The sequence below is a fragment of the Rhipicephalus sanguineus genome, chromosome 11 (assembly GCF_013339695.2).
Source record: "Rhipicephalus sanguineus isolate Rsan-2018 chromosome 11, BIME_Rsan_1.4, whole genome shotgun sequence".
Classification (NCBI taxonomy): domain Eukaryota; kingdom Metazoa; phylum Arthropoda; class Arachnida; order Ixodida; family Ixodidae; genus Rhipicephalus; species Rhipicephalus sanguineus.
Genome location: NC_051186.1, coordinates 37,981,237 through 38,000,916, shown reverse-complemented (window position 1 = coordinate 38,000,916; position 19,680 = coordinate 37,981,237). Strand labels below are relative to the sequence as shown.

Here is a 19,680-nt window from a genome sequence, read left to right as displayed (position 1 = left end):
AAGAAAACCATGTCGGCAAAATCCTGCGTCCTTGACCTTTAATTCCTTTGTGGCTGTGAGGTCCTAGATAGGGAGTAGCTCTTGATGAAATAGAATAAGACTTGCTAGTAGGCACCTACCAGTGATTTAGCAGTTGTTCTTTAATAAACGATGTCTGCCCAGTTGAGTCATCTATAAACTGGGCAACGTTTTTTCTGTGAATAGAGGAGACTATTCATGTGCTTCCCATGAATTCTTGTTGTGGAGGCGTGGGTGTATTGCCCTGTGGTCATGACACTTGCCTTCAGACGTTAAGGGTCCAGGTTCAAAAGCCCGTCCCACCAAGGAAGTTTGCTTCTTTTGTTTATGTTTTTATTCACTTTCCCCTTCATAACACCTCTCCACAGTCGATCAGGCGACCTATTTCCCTTCCCCTCTCTCGCGAGGCTCCTCCTTCCTCCTGGTAACGCGACGTGTTTTTAACGAAGCCCGGAAGACACCGGAGCAGAGTTCGCAAAGGCAGCCTCGATGTAAAAAACAAGAAAGGTATCCTGCGATTTGTAGTTGGGGGCGCGGGTTATGCGCAGGGGCAAGTTATATCCGAGAAAATGCGGAGATGTATGTTTTTAGGTACGCTGAGAGTGTCAGGAACGCCTGTTGTGGGAAATTTCCTTGGCAGCCTTTATTAGCGCACTGCGCGATACCGTCCCAACATGGCGTACGTAAGAACAGTTCAAGCACACCAGCCTCAGACCCACTTCTCCTCTTCTTCGTCTTTCAGTCCGTCCAGCACGCAATTTCTACAACGCCTATATATATATGTCGCAATCCACCTCTTCGTGGATTGCGGCACATAGAGGCAGCATGAAAATATCTTTTTCCTTATTTTTGAGGATTTTCGGGCAGATTTCTTGAAACACCCTGTATACTGTAAGCCAATAAGGACATCGGAAATGTTGTATTTTTTAAAGTTGCATCCAGTTTTAATGAAATTGATTGTTGCTACATTTCTCACCAAAAAGATAAGCCTATAACTTTGGAAATTTTGCATTTTTAATTTTTGAAAGCTCCATGTATTCATCATAAAATTGATTCATGCTATATATATTTCACCGAAAAGGTAAGCCTATAGCCTCTGGAAATCTTCTATTTTTTTATTTTTGAAAGTTTCATGCAATTTTAATAAAGTGTCTGCAGCTGCATTTTTCACCAAAAAGGTAAGTCTATAAGCCTTTCAAAATCTTGTATTTCTTTATTTTGGAAAGTTTCGTGCAATTTTAATAAAATTGATTGCGGTTGCATATTTTATTTTAAGTCAATTTTCCCTGGCGCACCTACTGCCATCGACACTAGCTTGACGTCAGGCTACAGTACAAATTCTGGTGACTTCACTGTAACTTCACGCAGCAGTCTGGCTAGTTGTGATATGACTATAGTGAACTAGTTCTAGTTCTATAGATATGACGTTAGGTACCGAAACTTTCAAGATGGCCGCTTGTGCGTCATCAAAACTTCCAAAATGGCCGCTTGTGCGTCACTAACGGAGTCACCGTAGGGCATGCGGTAGGGTGGCCACCCTAGCCACGGTATGGTGGCTAGGGTGGCCACCCTACAGCCACCATAGCCACGGTGCGGAGCGGCCGTGGTAACGTCACTATATATTGTGCGAGCACGTGACGAGAAGCTCATACCGTGTTGTGACGTCAGGGTAAAGTGCGAACCGAAACTAACTGTTAAAAATGTACTGTAATTACTTTTTCAGAGCCCACTCGCGCTTAGCACTACTTTTTCTAGGCTTTTGAGGGCTTGACCCTTCATTGGACGCAAAAATAAAACAACTGAAAATATTCGTGTCAGTACCCCTTTAAGCGCAATCTAATCCTCTAATCAAATCGTGATTTTGGGACGTACGTTAAACCCCAACAATTATTATTATTTTGAAATATTGTACTTATCGATTTTTGAAATGTTCACGAGGCGGGTTCGAATCCCGCCTCGTGAAGATTTTTTTTACATGTCTCCTCACGCTCACTTCCCTTTCCCACCTGGTTAGCCGAGTGGTTAGGATGCTCGCTTTCGGATCCAGGGTGCGCGGGTTCGAATCCCACCTCGTGAAGATTTTTTTACCTCACGCACACTTCCCTTTCCCACCTCCTTGCGGCACTATAATGTAGAAGGCTATGCTATGCTCTGACAGCGTGCCTGATTAGCCGAGTGGTTAGGATGCTCGCTTTCGGATCCAGGGTGCGCGGGTTCGAATCCCACCTCGTGAACATTTTTTTACCTCACGCTCACTTCCCTTTCCCACCTCCTTGCGGTACTATAATGTAGAAGGCTAGTGCTATGCTCTGACAGCGTGCCTGGTTAGCTGAGAGGTTAGGATGCTCGCTTTCGGATCCAGGGTGCGCGGGTTCGAATCCCACCTCGTGAACATTTTTTTACCTCACGCTCACTTCCCTTTCCCACCTCCTTGCGGCACTATAATGTAGAAGACTATGCTATGCTCTGACAGCGTGCCTGGTTAGCCGAGTGGTTAGGATGCTCGCTTTCGGATCCAGGGTGCGCGGGTTCGAATCCCACCTCGTGAACATTTTTTTACCTCACGCTCACTTCCCTTTCCCACCTCCTTGCGGCACTATAATGTAGAAGACTATGCTATGCTCTGACAGCGTGCCTGGTTAGCTGAGTGGTTAGGATGCTCGCTTTCGGATCCAGGGTGCGCGGGTTCGAATCCCACCTCGTGAACATTTTTTTACCTCACGCTCACTTCCCTTTCCCACCTCCTTGCGGCACTATAATGTAGAAGACTATGCTATGCTCTGACAGCGTGCCTGGTTAGCTGAGAGGTTAGGATGCTCGCTTTCGGATCCAGGGTGCGCGGGTTCGAATCCCACCTCGTGAACATTTTTTTTACCTCACGCTCACTTCCCTTTCCCACCTCCTTGCGGTACTATAATGTAGAAGGCTATGCTATGCTCTGACAGCGTCCCTGGTTAGCCGAGTGGTTAGGATGCTCGCTTTCGGATCCAGGGTGCGCGGGTTCGAATCCCACCTCGTGAAGATTTTTTTAACTCACGCACACTTCCCTTTCCCACCTCCTTGCGGCACTATAATGTAGAAGGCTATGCTATGCTCTTACAGCGTGCCTGGTTAGCCGAGTGGTTAGGATGCTCGCTTTCGGATCGAGGGTACGCGGGTTCGAATCCCACCCCGTGAAGATTTTTTTTACCTAACGCTCACTTCCCTTTCCCACCTCTTTGCGGCACTATAATGTAGAAGGCTATGCTATGCTCTTACAGCGTGCCTGGTTAGCCGAGTGGTTAGGATGCTCGCTTTCGGATCGAGGGTACGCGGGTTCGAATCCCACCCCGTGAAGATTTTTTTTACCGACTTCCCTTTCCCACCCCCTTGCTGCACTATAGTATAGAAGGCTATGCTATGCTCTGTTAGCGTGCCTGGTTAGCCGAGTGGGTGATAAGGGCTTTAGCTTTTTTGACTGCTTTTGAACATCTATTGCGGTGAAGCCAACGCATCAGGGGAGCCATTAGCTCGGAAGGAACGTGTAGCAGGCCCATCGCTGCAAGGTGTGACGTCAGACAAAAGTTGAGCCTTATCGTGGGTGATAAGGGCCTCAACTTTTCCGACTGCTTTTGGCCATCTATAGCGGTGATGTGAACGCATCAGGGGAGCCCTGCAAGGTGTGACGTCAGACAAAAGTTGAGCCTTATCATGGGTGATAAGGGCCTCAACTTTTTCGACTGCTTTTGGCCATCTATAGCGCATCAGGGGAACATTTAGCGCGAAAGGAGCGAATGGTAGGTCCATCGCTTCAAGCTGTGACGTCAGACAAAAGTTGAGTCTTATCGTGGGTGATAAGGGCCTCAACTTTTTCGACTGCTTTTGGCCATCTATAGCGGTAATGTGAACGCATCAGGGGAGCCCTGCAAGGTGTGACGTCAGACAAAAGTTGAGCCTTATCGTGGGTGATAAGGGCCCCAACTTTTTCGACTGGTTTTGGCCATCTATAACGGTGAAGCAACGCATCAGGGGAATCTTTGGCGCGGAAGGAGCGCATGGTAGGCCCATCCCTTCAAGCTGTGACGTCAGACAAAAGTTGAGCCTTATCGTGGGTGATAAGGGCCTCAACTTTTTCGACTGCTTTTGGGCATCTATAACGGTGAAGCAACGCATCAGGGGAATCTTTAGCGCGGAAGGAGCGCATGGTAGGCCCATCCCTTCAAGCTGTGACGTCAGACAAAAGTTGAGCCTTATCGTGGGTGATAAGGGCCTCAACTTTTTCGACTGCTTTTGGGCATCCATTGCGGTGAAGCCAACGCATGAGGGGAACCCTTGCCTCAGATTTCTCCCATTGAAATACACCATTGACCAGTAAACGCAAGCAATGGGGCATGGAGGTTTGCTTGATTGATTGAATGTTTGCTTGAACTGAGCTCATCATCGCATCATTTCGTTACGCTAAAAACATTGTGGTACGGTCTGTCGTTTTGCAGCGTAGATGTGCAGAGCGTCAGAACTTAGCGCACATTGGAGGTACTTGCGATGAAGTAGAATAGAGTATTATGGTGTTATTATTACGTTACAGAGGAATGTCCGTCCCTCTGTCACTTAAGACTAAACACACATAAAAAAAGAAAATAAATCTGTAAAACAAATATTCACGGTGGTGCCGGGTTTCGAACATGCGTCCTTATGCTCAGAAGCAGAGCATCCTGTCCACTGGACAAATGCCGGCGCCAGCGGGATGTCGGTGTATCTGAACCATGTTATTGTGTTGTATTTTCGATGCAAACAAATTATAAGGGCACTTTAAAAGTGTCACAAATTGTGGCACTTTTAACTGAGTAAACGTTTCTATGCCGAATCAACGACAAGGCTGTGCTTGTCCGTCCTTCTCTATGTCATATAGAACGGATGATTGTAAATAATTTAAAAAAAACTTTCCTGGCAGTGTTGGGAGTCAAACGTCCTTTATATCTTTCTTTTCTTTCTTTATATTTTTCTTTGTGTCTCTGTTTCTCTCTTTCTTTGTTTCTGTCTCTCTCTGTACTCGTTCTCAGGGTTATCGCAGGCCACGCCGAAGCGGTGAGTAGTGGGATTTGGCCAAATTCCGTGGCACGTACCCGTTCATGATGATGATAGTTTTTGGGCATGGCCACACACTTTACGCCAAGACAGAAGAGCTTCGCTGGTAAATTATTTGAAGGTTAAACTTTACCCAAAAAAGGTAAGCCTATAGCATTTGGAAAGACTGTACGTTTTGCTAGTATCAGCCATGTTAAGTTTCATATTTGTTTCTGACGTCACGTCTTGCAATAATGGACCTTCCATGCGTATAAATGCATTCCGAGCCAAAAGTTCCCCTGATCTGTTTGCTTCGCAGTAATATATGTCGAAAAGCAGTCGAAAAAGTTGAGGCTCCTATCACCTATGATAAGGCTCAACTTTTTTCTGACGTCATACCCTGCCAAAGGGCGCGTTTTAAAGGGAGTCTTTTGCCCAAGGGGGGCTGCGCGTCTCCGGCTCTGTACTTTGGCTCCGGCTCCGTACAGGGCGTGGTCTCTTGTGATCGCCGACTTACCTCTCGAGGGGGGTTCACCTACCGAACGAAGGAAAAAACTAGGAGGGAGCGTCACGCAAATAATTAAGGGAGAAATAGTCCCTGTGCTTCGACGGGCAAGCGCCACTATTGATTGGCTCGCTTTGGCTGCGTCTGCTGCTGGGGCCTAATCTTACTCAGGAGGCATAGCGCACTGGTCGGGAGCGGCGCATTCAGGGGAGGTTGGCTTGTCGAGGTTAGCGAAATCATGTGACGCTCCTTCCTAGTTTTTCCTTCTTCCATGGGTTCCACAGATAGCTGATAGCTTTGAACCCGTTGTGCTTTCGTGGTGAAGTTTGCCTTGAAGCCATAGACCGGACGAAAGTCACTTCGCTCACTGCAGCGGACGTGTTTGCTAGAGGAGTGAGCTGCTAGCCCTCCTTCGTATGACATTCCAATTCTCTGCTATCGCATTCATTGCTTCGCCCTTGAGGCGACTTTTTTTTTTTTTTGTACCTCATGCCGGCTTTTCGCCGCGTGACTCTTCTCATAAGGCATGTAAGTATGCCGTTTTTTATGTAAGTTTATGCAAGTTAAAGGGACCCTGCAACACTTTTTCGGCATGGTCAGAGAACGCTGGTGATCGTTAGTCGACGCTCCTGAGAACCCGCGAGCCAAAGATTATAGCGCAGCACGCGGCCTGGAATTTATCATTCATTCTCAAAATCATCTAGAAATCGCCCCCTCTTCTCTCTGTAAATGATGGCGTATACCAAATTACTGCGCCATATACCCAAAGTCCACGGCCGTTGGCTGCTTTGAGCATCGTGAGCTGCATAGTTACCGTGGCCGCCGAGGGATGCCGCCACGTGCCCGCGCGCTCACTCGCGATTACACTAAAAGTAAGCCACGCGTTCGAAGAAAAAAAATGAGTGCTCAAGGTCATGACACGCGGCTGACGAAGGGACGCATCTTCTTGCCCCCTTGTCATCCGCCTCCCTTCCAGCACGCTCACTGGCAACAGAGGAGAGAGAAAGCGCTTAAAGCGTGCGGAAAATCCCTGGAACTCCGCTCGTACGTGACGGATTCTAAAAATGTTTGCGGCAGTAGATTCGTGAGGCAATAAGCTCTTGTAATGAAGCCATTAGACGATTACTCGGAAAAGTGTTGCAGGGCCCCTTTAAGTGCACTTACGGAGAGTCGCACTTGGTTTAAGTGCACTTTGCCAAATGTAAACGACGCAATTAAGTGGAGTATCACTCGCAGACGAGAGCACTCATGTGGGAGTGCGTTCACGGAACGCGCCTTGCAGGCAGAGCGCGTAGCCTCGACACTAGCGGTTTCAATGACACAAAGGTGTAATATATAGAACGAGGACAGAGAAGTTAATTTTAGTAGTCAAGCAGCTTTTAAAAAAAATTGCTTAGTGAGAAGCGAAACAGCACACTATAGAAATTTTTTTCAACGCACCTAAGGGCGCGATCGCCATTCTTCACTCAGTTCGTGCTTTTTTTATTTATTCCACAATACTGCAGGCTAATATAGCCCTAGCAGAAGTGGAATTACAATGAAATAATACAGGAGAACAGCGCAGAAATAAACTACAATACTTCCACGACAACTAATACAACAATGTTTTGGTGCAAACGCGTACATCAAGCGCGGAAGCCTTTGGTTTGGCACTTTTCTCTGGGATTATCTCCGTCAAAATATCAAGAGACAGGAACTAGCAATTGCGTACAGATGCATATCTGATTTTTTTTTTCCCACTATATCAATTGCGTACGGATGCATATCTGACGACGGGCTCAGCAATCGTCGAAGGCGTCGCCATCTAGTTGAGAGCGACCTATTGGTGAAGTCCACGGTTGTAAGTCCACGACGAAGTCCAGGACTGCATAGGAGGCGCGGGGTTGAGCACTGTAAAAACGACTGGTTGTTGCAATAATGTTTTCAGTTGTAAATACGGCGTTCGTCCAGTGTACCGTGTATCCTTCGTCTTCATCATTTTGCGCTGTTTCCTCCGCTAAGCATGTATACCAACTCTCCCAAATCAAAGTTTTGCTTGTACCAAGGAGGACTGCGTTGCGGTCTCGGCGAAAGCAAGCGAAAATATCCCGGCTGTGGCTAGCAAGAAGAAGCGCCCTTGAACGAGTCGCAGACTTCCTTGAGGAGCGCGAACGGCGTGGTGCAATTACTGGTGTGGTCGCCGAGGTGGACGTTGTACAGTAGCCAGGACATCGGTGGCTGAATCCTGCGCCGTTGGTCAATCGTTGAAACTGCGCGAAAAAAAAAAATGTTCCAGGAACATCGTCACACCAGAGAAGCACAAAGAAAAAAAAATCAAAACCAATTCCACTCCAAGTGGAATCTGCACTAACCGCGGAGCATTGATTTGCCTGTATCTTTTTTGTGTTTATCGTGTGTTTATCTGCTCTTTTGTGTTCTTTTAGTGTTTTTATGCACTCTTTACTGTTCTTGTCGTGCAATTATGCGATATTTTATACCCTTTTCTGTTATTTTCTTACGATTATCTGATTTGTTTTGCGATTATCCTCTGTTCTATAGTGTCTCCTTCCTGCTGTTTTTCTACTGTATGCTGCTCCTAGCGCGGTGCGACTAGTTCCCGCAGCTGGAATTTCGCCCCCGCTCCTTTCTTACATAGAGTTGTGGCTAACTACCGACGCTGGCGTTGCGCAGGCTCGCACAGACGAATTAGCCCTTCGGCGCCGTTGGCGTTCACGGGCAAGCAAGCGCTGGCGTTCCAAATGTGCAGCCTGTTTGGCTTATGTGTATCAAACGTGGGACCCGCGTGACGCCAACGCGCTACATGAGACGACGACAGGGCAAAAAAAGAAAACTTTGAGCACAGCCTCTATGAATGGGAATTATCCAAGATATCTATGATATCTAGATATCTATGAATGGGAACTATCCAGCTTTTAGCCCAGGAGACCATCCAGAATGTAATGTTTTCGTTTTATTCTGGAAAATAAAGAGAGAAAATGAGAGAATATGCGTAGCACCGTGAGTCGGCCTGCATGTGCGCAAGTGTTGTGCGTGGTGACCATGAGAGCGCAGAAACTATCCACACAGGCATAGTTTCCTTTTCTCTTTGTTTTTTACGTGAACCTTGTGTTGCGTCTTTACTGTGCTTCCTCTAGTAAGCGTTAGATGCAAGTTGGGGGAGAAAAGTGTTTTTCTGGCACCTGTGTTTTGTGATGCGTCCTCAGTGTTTCCTTTTCTGGGTGTGGCATCTAAGATAGTTCCAAATGGGTTCTCTGGCATGTGTACTTTGATTGTGTCCTCACTGTGTATCGCCTTTCGGGTGTTTTATCCACGGTAACGGGCTCAATGGAATTTTCTGGCTTCCAACGGAATTGTTGGATCTATCCGCTATATATAAACAGGCATAAAAAATCCACCCACTTCTCACGCACTACGTACATAGTAAGCTGTACCAGCTGACTTACTAATGCCTACAGGAATATAAATTTTCATTGAGGCATATATCATTTTTCAAGAACAAAAGCCAACGATATGGTAAAGGAATTATGCTTTCTTGTTCTACATCTTCGTAAAATTTCATTGACGCTAATTTTAGGTACACTACATCTATTTGACCATTCACGATTAAATTCAATGTTCTTTTACTTGGCATGCGCTTTATCTTACGCAATCTTTCGGTATGTGCGATCACGCCGTTGTTTCTGTTAATATCTAACGCAATCTTCACTTGTTTTAGTGCACTTGCAAATGCTTCATCATTGTGTGCATTGGTTCTATTTTGATTTTATACTATAACAGAAGGTCCCAGTCATACGTTTCTTGTACCAAGGTACATCCTACTGCATATGTTAAAGTTTATAACATTTCATGACGACATTTGAAAACAACCACTCGAAAGAATAACAGTTTCGGCCGATGCACGAAACATTGATTCCCTCCCTTCCTTTGCCCGTTTGTAAACCTGCAAAGAAATGACTTTCGTTATCATTTAATAATCACTTTTTTTCACAATTGTCGTCTTGATTCATTTCTATTCATCTGATTAATTCATCTACCTCGCAATAAGCCATCTTACACAGCAAAAACCATCCCTCAGTGGTGACACCGCTGTAGATATCTCCTGCTCAACCTTACCTTGTCGCGGAACGTCGAGGGCGTCTCTGCCAAGAAGACGCTTTTCTTGGATTGCGTCGACGCGTATCCGGCGACTGCAACGAGGTTGCCGTCACGGCTGACCTGCACGTATTTACCCTGCTGGCAAACCTGAAAGATAGGCAGAAACACGTCAGTTTCTTCATCCATGCTTTCTTGAAAATAACTGGACCGACGAGTGAAGCCAATACAGCGGTTATAACAAGATGGTAATCTATCATCTATCTTTTCACCGCAGGCCGTCCTACACCGTCCGTGAATATTCTATTAATGGTGCCGCCATCTCCTCTGGAAGTGCTTACAAATATATTGGTATCAGTCTCAGCTCCGATATGTCCTGGTTCACACATATTAGTAATATGTCCTGGTTCACACGCAAGTGTAACTGGAGTGACGAATGAAGGCAATGCAGCGGTTATAACAAGATGATAATCCATCCGATTTCTATCAGTTAGATTGTTCTTACGTACAGCCGCCAAAATCTTAGCGTGCGCGAGCGGCGACTTTTGTGTGATTCAGCGCCACATGGCGCAGCCAAGTTGTAAACAGGGCGAGGGTAAAAACATGCACACAAAGCGTGCTCAGCTGAGGCCATCGCCTGCTAGGCTGTTCCGTCTTACGGCTATAGACTGACGTCATGAGCCGGATGGCCTGTGACTCCAACGCCCGGCTCAAGAGCAGGACTACTTAATTGTTGAACGCCCCAAAACCATGATATGATTATGAGGGACGCCGTACTGGTGGTCTCCGCAAATTTCGGACACATTAGATTCTTTAACGTGCACCTAAATCTAAGTATACGCTCGCTCATGTTCTCGGCAATGTTCTGGGTCCCCGGCAGTCCGGCTCATGACGTCATTCTGGAGTGCGCGTCCATTGGTACAGGTTTGTGTGCATTCGCCTTTGAGGAGGAAATACCACGGACTTCTAAAGTTGTAGTCAGTATAGTGCTCTTTTTTTCATCTATGTTTGTGCTTTACGTCGCAACGGTGATTCGTCTTACCCCGTCCTGGTTGGTCAAGCCAGCGTCGGAGCACGCGGCGTATAGGATTTTATGCTCGTCCTGGGCGTCTTCACGCAGGACGTAGAGCAGCGTGCCCATCTCGAGTGAGAGGCCCACCACCGTCTTGGAGTTCTGGTACGGATGCCCCGGCGCCACCAACTCAGACTGGTTCATCTGCGCAAGCGAAAAAGAAAGTGCCGATAACGCGTGTCCGTATCAGACCATGAGGTTGCAAGCCTCAAGCGGGACCGCATGCGTAAGTATGAGAGTAAACAATACTGACTACAGCCGACGCATCAACAGCGACAAGCACGCTCATGAAGAAATTCAGTAAAGGTTAGCGTGAAAATCATGATGAAACAGGCACAGTACGCACAAATTTTATGGAGCGTATACTAATAGAAACATCTTTAGGTTTCGTCCTAATGCATGCACAGGTATGCTTTATGTGCAAAAGCCACGATATAGTTACGAGGGACGCCTTGTTGGAGGACTCCGGGAATTTCGACCGCCTGAGGTTCCTTACCCTGCACCTAAATCTAAGCACACAGGACTCTAGCATTTCGCCGCCATCGTAATGCGGCCGCCGCGGCCCAGTTTCGATCTCGCGACCTTCGAGTCAGCATTCGAATTCCATAACCACAGGAGCACCGCGGCGGGTATACCTCAGCAATAACATCAGCAGTTGCCATATGCAATAGGTGTTGACATTTTTGGCCTCCGAAAAATGGCCAACATGGCCGCAGGCCGGCCATGTTCTCGAAGGCCAGCGATGTTCAGACCCTCAGAAGTAACAATTTGGCAAATAGGCACTGCCACCTCGGGTATTTCTCGGGTGTCCAGGACTTACTAGGCCGATGAACTTTGGACACCTATTTCAGCGTACCTCAGTAATAAAATCAGAAGCTATAACTTGCCAGAGGCCTTAAGTGTTATCTTTGGCCTCTTATACTGCAACAGTCAACATGGCACATCGATCTCGGAGGCCATTTTCGGACCTTCAGCAGCAGCGAGAGGGCGAATCGGCACTACTGCTACTCCCTGTCATCGGCCTCCCCCACGAATGGACGAGACCCCGGCTGTTTATCCTTCTCTTCCTCTGCTATCCCCTTCCCCTGACGCTGCGCCGTGCTCCCTATTGGGCTGCAGAATTAAGCGTCATTTCCACAATGAACTACTACTGCTACTCCTTGCCGGAGCCAAATGCGGAGGCCACGCTACGGTGTTGACGACTTGCCATGCCAATGAACCTCGGATCCGCAGAGAAGAGGGCAGTCGGAGGTGCGGCGTAACAGTCGGCCTCGCTCTTCATTGGAGTTGCCGAGGTAATGGCGATGACGGTGTCGGCTTTGTAAGTGCTGCAAAGACATGTATCACGATCATTCTGCTGGTCGTGTTTGATGACATGTCATCCTGGTCCTGTTAATGGCACAAGGGCCAGTGAAGGCCAAAGCTGCTGGTCCTGTTTTCGCCCTGCCTCTTCTTACTCAGCGAAGCTGTGTAGCTGGACTAGTGTTGAAATGGAGGCTTAAGGTTACGACAGCTCGGAATGCCATACTGTAGCGCCACACAGTTCTGAAGATGCTTTTATTAATTGTTAGCAGGAAAAGGTGGGTTAAACGTTCAACGCCCCTCCCTCCCGTGGAAAAGTTGGAGGTAGTCCCCCTCCTCTCCGCACATACATCGCACCCTTAACCGGTGCCTTTGCGTTGTCGCCCACAAATCAGTGTGTCTTGTAACTATATCATGGTTTCGGCACGTAAAAGTCTCAAGTTCCCCAACTAAGTTCTGTTGCTGCCACAGGAGAGGAACTGTTGCTCTGTTCCGTGGCGTCATGATATTGTTCGCACGACATTAGACTAAGCTTACCAAGCTCTACATTAGCGCAAAAAAAAGAGGAGGAGGACCCGATAATCACTTCCCAACCATCGCACTTGCAAACTCTTACAGTTATAAGAGTGATAAGCGTTTTCTGGAACTGTGCCACAGGCACAATTCCGTGCCTGTAGCTGTCTGTATCACATCCTTCAATGACACATGCAGTATCAGTAGCAGCCCGGCGTGATGTGTCGCGGCTTACTTACTTGACCACCTCCTGGATGACTTTCTTGTACGTCTTCCACGCGTCTCCTTCGCTGTAATCGTACAGTCCTATGGCAATGATGGTCCTCTTGTCGCCAAAATGGGTCTGGATGGATTTAAAGCTCTGCAAGGGCCGGACGAACGACGTGTTACGTATAACGTTCGAAGCTTAACGCGCGCACTTTGCCTGAACAAGAACATGATTCGATACCACAGGCTCCACATTACTTGAACAGTACGACACTTTTAACTACGGAAACGAGAATGGAAACGAATGTGCGTGGACGTTTTAGCATATGACACCTTGTGGGAACACTTTGTAATGCAATATGATCACGTAGTGCCTAATTAGCAGTGTAGACACTGCAGCGCACACAAATTCAAACCAAGATTAAAACAACAAACAAAGATTAAGCATAAACTCATTTTGTGTTCTACGCATATGCGAGAAAAAAAAATCCAGCCAGTTCCACTTAGCGAACAATGTCGAAATAGCGAAGCTGATGCTCCTTCTTCATCAGGCTATCGTATTTCTACGTTTTTCAAGTCTTCCCTTCGTTGGCGCTTAGCTTCGGCCTCTATTGCGCGAACATCGCGGTTGGCTCGGCGACGACATGCCCTTTCCCGCATCAGCTCTCGCTGACGCTCACGCCCTCCTTTATAGTCCACCGAGACACTCACTGACTTATTCCTCGCAAAACGGCTGGATTCCTCCGCTGAGCCTCACTCTCGCTCCTCTTGACGCCCTTCTCGTTGTTTCAATCGTTCCGCAAGGCCTCACTCTACCCCTTCCTCGCGCGCCTCTCATTGGTTAACTCGTCAAGCGCCACCCTCGCCGCTCTCGGCCCGGCGCAGCCCAACACCCTCTAGTCTAGAAGGTGTTGCGCAGCCCTCCCCTTCTTGCGGAGCCTCACTCTCGCCACACTGCGATGCCACGTGATCAGCGCTACGCCATCGGACAGGGAGGCCTCGACTAGGAACTGCTTTGCTGTTAAAAGACTAAATAATTGGAACATGTCCGTCGCGGTGGTATAGTGATTAGGTACCCGGCTGCTGACCCTAAAGTCGCGGATCCAATCCCGGCTGCGGTGGTCACATTTCGATGGAGGCGAAATGCTAGAGGCCTTCGTACTGTGCGATGGCAGCGCAAGCTAACACCAGATGGTATCAATTTCAGGAGTCCTCCACTACGGTGCGCCTCAATCAAATCGTGGTTCTGGCACGTCAAACCATAGAGTTTCCTAAAATTAACTAGAGGGGACTCTGGCGCTGCGATCGTTCAGCCACCATGGGAATGATGGGTAGTACACGGATTTGCCTAATCTTCGTGCTTACGGCTTCGAACGCGGTTGTGGCTTTGTTTATTGCTGTATTTTGGCGTTCGTTTCAGATAAAAGAATAGACCGTCGTGAACTTCGTGACCAGATTTGAATTGGTGAGCCTAAAGAAGTTAAAGTGGTGAAGTGGAACTGCTGACATTTGCTGAACTTCGTTTTGCGAAAAAGCGGATGCAGGCGACGCGGAGCCGAACGGAGCCGAAAGAACGAAGTTTAGACAAATCCGTGTATTACCCATCATTCCCATGCTGGCTGAAGCGCCATGCGTTGCAGCTCCCATAGCCACTAGCGCCACAGTTCCCTCTAGTAAGTTTTGTAGGAAACTCTATGCGTCAAACCTCAAACGTTATTACATAACTGGACATAGCGGCCAACACGAACTCAATCACATAGAGCACGGCCTCCGATATTGGGCTATGCTCACTTTCTCTCTCAAAAGCCGACGGATCTCAAAGGCCACGTTGAAAGCGACCGAAATCACAATCGTAATCGTGCCACCATGGTCAATAGTTTGTATTTGAAAGCTGCCGTTGCCGTTCTATTTCCTGAATTTCCAGAGAAGGACGATTTTCTTTTTCGTCAACTAAAATGCTCAATTTCCGAGCAATTCGTGCAGCTACGAATGAAACCTTCGCCGCTTCGAGCTACACAGGGTAAGCAATGTTTCCATATCAATAATAACTTACAAGTACGACTGCACCTTGCGCAAGACAATAAAAAGAGGGCGGTGGAAAAGAGTACAAAAACCTTGGACTTTATTTTTAAAAAAAATTCAGCCAGTTCGTGAAAACCGTCGGACAGCAAAGCTGTAATGATGATGATGATGATGATTACTTTCGGTACAAAACAACATGATTACTTCGAGTATCGTCGTCACTTCGGTTTATTTATTTGAAGAAATGCATCATCATCATCATCATCAATTCGAGTATAATGATAATTTTTGTTTTATTTATTTCTATTCACTCCCCCTTTTGTCCCGTGACCTACGTGATGCCACCTACTACTACTACTACTACTACTACTACTACTAGCACTACTACAACTGCTACTAACTACTACTACCACTACTACTGCCATTACCACACTAATACTTGTACTACTACTGCTACTGCCACTACCACTACTGCTTTTACTACCACTAATACTGCTATTACCACTACCATTCCTCGGCCGCAGCGGTCGCACTTCGAAGGAGGCGAAATGCCAGAGGCCCGTGTGCTGTGCGATGTCAGTGCACGTTAAAGAACCCCAGGTGGTCGAAATTTCCAGAGCTCTTCACTTCGGCGTCCCTCATAAACGTATCGTGGTTTTGGGACATAAAACACCAGATATATTATTAATACTACCACTACTACTTCTACTACTACGATGACGACGACGACGGCACATGCTAGACTAAGACAGCTTCGCTCTAAAAAAAATGTTAGTTGGTCTTTTTCCTGAAGAACTACACCTATATAGAACATTTTGAAACAGCATACACCACCGACTGTACGAAGTTTATGAATGATCATCGGCGTGTCCAAAGGCTGCACAATGGCGCGCCATCTGCGTTAGCGCCACGTTAATTAAACAGGGTAAACCTACCTCGAGGACCAATTTCATAGCCGCCACAGTCGCGATCAGTTCTCCAGAGGTCACGACAACGTTCAGCAAGCCCAAGTTCTTGATGTTCTGTCGGAACAACGAGGCCAAAGCGGGCCTGGCGCCATCTACTTTCCGTGCCGTAACGTATCTGCATGTAACGGAAAAGTACGCAACGGAACTGATCAACATAGGCCTTCGTAGGGTTGTTCATAGGGGTGGGGTGGGGGGGCAAGTTTCACCGCAGCCCACCCCACCCGCCTTTCCTGTTGGTTGAGTGCGAAAGAGTAGTAATGGATGCATAATGTAACCGATGACGTGCTTCCCGCAAAGGCCCGCATTTCATCCTGGGATTTCCTGTAGTAAAGGTGGCAAGTGAACAGTTCTTCGATGCGACATCAGGGGGCCCTCGGCCGCAAAAGACCAGTGCCGCATAATCATGCAGATTAAACAATGACAGAACAGGCCCGAGTCCGACTGAGTAAAGCTATGAGGCAGACTTGGCGCCCCCTCAGATGATTAGGGCGGTGGCCGCCCCTCCCCTCCCTCCCCAGCCCTCTTCGTGCGCACGCCTCTGCTGATCGACCATCTGACCAGTCAATAGTTTACTACTTGATTCCCAGACTGCACTCCTGGAATACCGAAAGACACCCATGGATCGAAGACTGTAGCACACAGCTCTTTCTGAGCTCTCCCGCGAAGCTTATACGTGTCACAGGAATGCTTGACGAGACGTGCTTGACGCGAATGACTAAGTCATCACGCGATATGATGACGAGCGTAATATACCAAACATATTTCACGAGGACGAGACATGCTCGACACGGAATGAATTTGGGGTGTAGTGTGTCTCGCAGTACTTGCCTGTATGGTATATGACGTCGCTTTAATACAGCACTTTCATGCATGACGTGCTATGCATGAGAACTTCGCCATGCGCACGAGAAGAACTCGGGGTTCAATAGCTTGAAACTCGTAAACTGGCTTCACTGAAGCGATTTCTAGTTCCACATGATAGCGTTCGGCGAATGGCAGCGAAGCCGTATACAGTAACTCAGATGTAGATATGTCATCAGCGCCATCACGATAGCAAGTACCCAGCCGCAGAAACTCCAAGAGGCAGAAGAGGACATCCACGGGCAAGTGCTTTTCGGCATTGAAAGAGTAAAGTTCATTTTCCATCTTGGCAGTTCTTTGTAAAGCAAGCATCTCTTTAGCCTTGTAGTACTCAAAAGCTACGTTCTGAATTGCCGAATGTGCTAAAAACGTCACATTAAGAACTGTAGAAGTGTAAATAGCTGGGCCAGTTGGTATGGATCCATGGAAGTAAGCAGCGCGAAAAGCAAGACGGAGCACACAGGGGGGAATGGGGTTCAATGGGGTTCAGCGCTTGTTCTTGTCACTCCTCCCTGTGTGCGCCATCTTGCTTTTCGCGCTGCTTACTTCCATGGACATTAAGAACTGACTGAATAATTCGACAGTTGTAATTCGACAGCATATGTTACTCCTGCATCTCAATAGTCTTGCTAAGTGGGGGCTTCGGCGAGTTGATACGACATAGAAATTAAAGCATTGCCGTGTCGACGTCTTCTTGTGGTGCCCCGTCGTTTACGCTGTGCTAAGAAAATTCCTGCTTTTTACAGCACTCACCGGTAATCGAAGGCGACGCCGGGCTTGACCTGGCGGTACGTTCTCGAGTTCCTCTTGAAGCGCTTCCAGCTGACGTCATCGACGGCGCCGTACAGCTCGCGGTTCAAGAGAACCACCTCGCAGTAGTAGAGGTAATCGCAGTACTTGTCTGGCGGGTACATGGACACTGTGACGCCGGAGTGGCTCACGGTGCACACAATCTCTTTGACTGCGCGAAAAGGTTTCACAAACATCGTCAGGTGCCTGTAGGGCTGCATGCGTAAGCCCCGCGCGCGAGACATTGTCAGGTAGCAAGTCTCTTCGAAAGGCAATGGGCCACCTACAACGAAGAGTTGGCAGTTCTGTGCATCGCATACTCCTTACTTTCTTACCCGCCACGGTGGTCTAGTGGTTAAGGTGCGTGACTGCTGATCCGCAGGTCGTGGGATCGAATCCAGACTGCATTTTCGACGGAGGTGAAAAATGCTTGAGGCCCGTGTACTTAGATTTAGGTGCACGTTAAAGAACCGCAGGTGGTCGAAATTTCCGGAGACCTCCACCACGGGTCTCTCATAATTATACCGTGGTTTTGAGACGTTAAACCCCAACAGTTATTACAGTCGCTACTTTCTTGTATAGTGGAACCTCGACTCGAGAAAGCTGCGCTAATGTTCGCCATCGAAATCGACGCAGCCGCATTGCCTGAGGCATTCTTGAGCTCTGCTTTTAACGCGAGTAACGATCGGAACATGATAAAAGAAGGTAAGCGTACAGACACAGTAGAACAACACAAATGCCGCATAACAACTGAAATAGCACACTGCGGCGAAAAACAAACCAGACAGAATAGCTTGTCTGCGCATGCACGGATAAGTTCTTGTGTCTTCTTTCTTTTTCGCCGCAGTGCGCTATTTCAGTTGTTATGCAGCATTTGTGTTGTTCTGTTGTACCTGCACGCTTACCTCCTTTTATCCTTAATCCGTACCGACTAATAGCTACACTTCCTGTCGTTCTAACCTTCGGAACCTAACCTACGTTCGAATGCGCTGCAGAGTGGAGAAACGGTTCTTCAGCTGCCTGCTACTCTCGACTGGAGTTACCGAAAAGCGTGATCCGGGTGAAAGTGACCACCCCCTCCGAGCGATAATTGGCGGCGTACGCATCCACATGTATTAAAACCAGTTTTGGATGTTCACGAGGAGGGTCTTGTATGGGGGAGAGCTTTAACAACGCGAATCTTCGCGAAGATCAAACTCGCCTCTTGGTGCACCTTACTATTTATTAGTGCTGAAAAATCCTTGAAGAGGTGATGTCGCTGGAGCACACGTTTCGACAAGTGGTCTTGTGTTGTCTTCAAGGCATAAACTGCCTGCCTTAGCGTGCGTATGTGCATGCTTCGTGCCCTCTTCCCCAACCAAAACAGAAGAGGAGAGGGAGAATGCGAAACTGCCCTCTCCTCTTCTATTTTGGTTGTTGGAGAGGTGCACATACACGCGCTAACAGTTGCTGCATTGAAGAACTGCCCTGTCCTCCCCCCTACCTTTGTTTTCTTTTACTCGGTTTGAGTTGCGCTAAACACTCAGAACGCCATGGGATACCAACTCGGCCAAACTTCCACTCTTGTGCCTTGAAGAAACGTGTCGAAACGTCGGCTCCAGTGTTACCCCCATTCAAGGATTTTTCATCGCTTCAAGCTTCCATCTTTACTGGGTCTTCTGCCTTATTTGGATTACTCTTAGTGGCGTACGCGCACTTACTTGGCGGCATTTGTGGGGTCCTTGACTTGGTTGCCGTAGGTGGCGGAGCCGGCGTCGATGTAGGCGTCATAGTCGGTATCGTGGTCGGCGGCGTGGTTGGCTTGATGGTTGTTGTAGGGGTTGGCGTTGTAGTAGTAGGCCCTTTCGTTGGCTTGGGAGTCGACGTGGTGGTCGGCTTCGTGGTCGGCTTCGTGGTTGGTATCGTAGTAGGCTTGGTCGTTGTCTTGGGAGTCGACGTTGTTGTTGGCTTTGTGGTTGTCTTTGTGGTTGGTTTTGTAGTTGGCTTCGTGGTAGGCTTCGTGGTTGTCGTTGTGGTTGACTCTGTCGTCGACGCCGTCGTCGGCTTCGTGGTCGTCTTCGTGGTCGGCGTAGTCGGCACAGTAGTTGTCTGCGTGGTCGTCTGCGATGTAGTCGTCTCTGCTGTAGTGGATACAGGTGGAGTCACGAGCCGCGTGCGTGTCGACGACACCGGCAGTGGTGTCGCTGCAGCAGCGGGCGCGACGCGAATAGAATTTAATGAACGTGACAACAGCGCAATAAAGAGACTAGCGACGAACACGGACACAGCGCTGACTTTCCACAACATTT

The 19,680-nt window shown here is 47.9% G+C and overlaps 2 long non-coding RNA genes across 2 annotated transcripts in view; both read right to left on the bottom strand.

The window, feature by feature from the left end:
• Positions 1-7,319: 7,319 nt before the first annotated feature.
• On the bottom strand, positions 7,320-10,869 carry LOC125756370 (uncharacterized). Its single transcript, XR_007414450.1, has 2 exons — positions 10,701-10,869; positions 7,320-7,815 (listed from the first exon to the last, which is right to left on the bottom strand). It is a non-coding gene; the product is annotated as an uncharacterized LOC125756370 (long non-coding RNA).
• Positions 10,870-11,941: 1,072 nt separating this feature from the next.
• The window catches only part of LOC119374569 (uncharacterized), a 29,317-nt gene continuing 21,578 nt past the window's right edge, over positions 11,942-19,680 (bottom strand). The window contains exons 2-3 of the long non-coding RNA XR_007414449.1: positions 12,785-12,906; positions 11,942-12,058 (exon numbers count right to left, since the gene is read on the bottom strand). This is a non-coding gene — a long non-coding RNA (uncharacterized LOC119374569). The remainder of the gene's footprint in view (positions 12,059-12,784; positions 12,907-19,680) is intronic.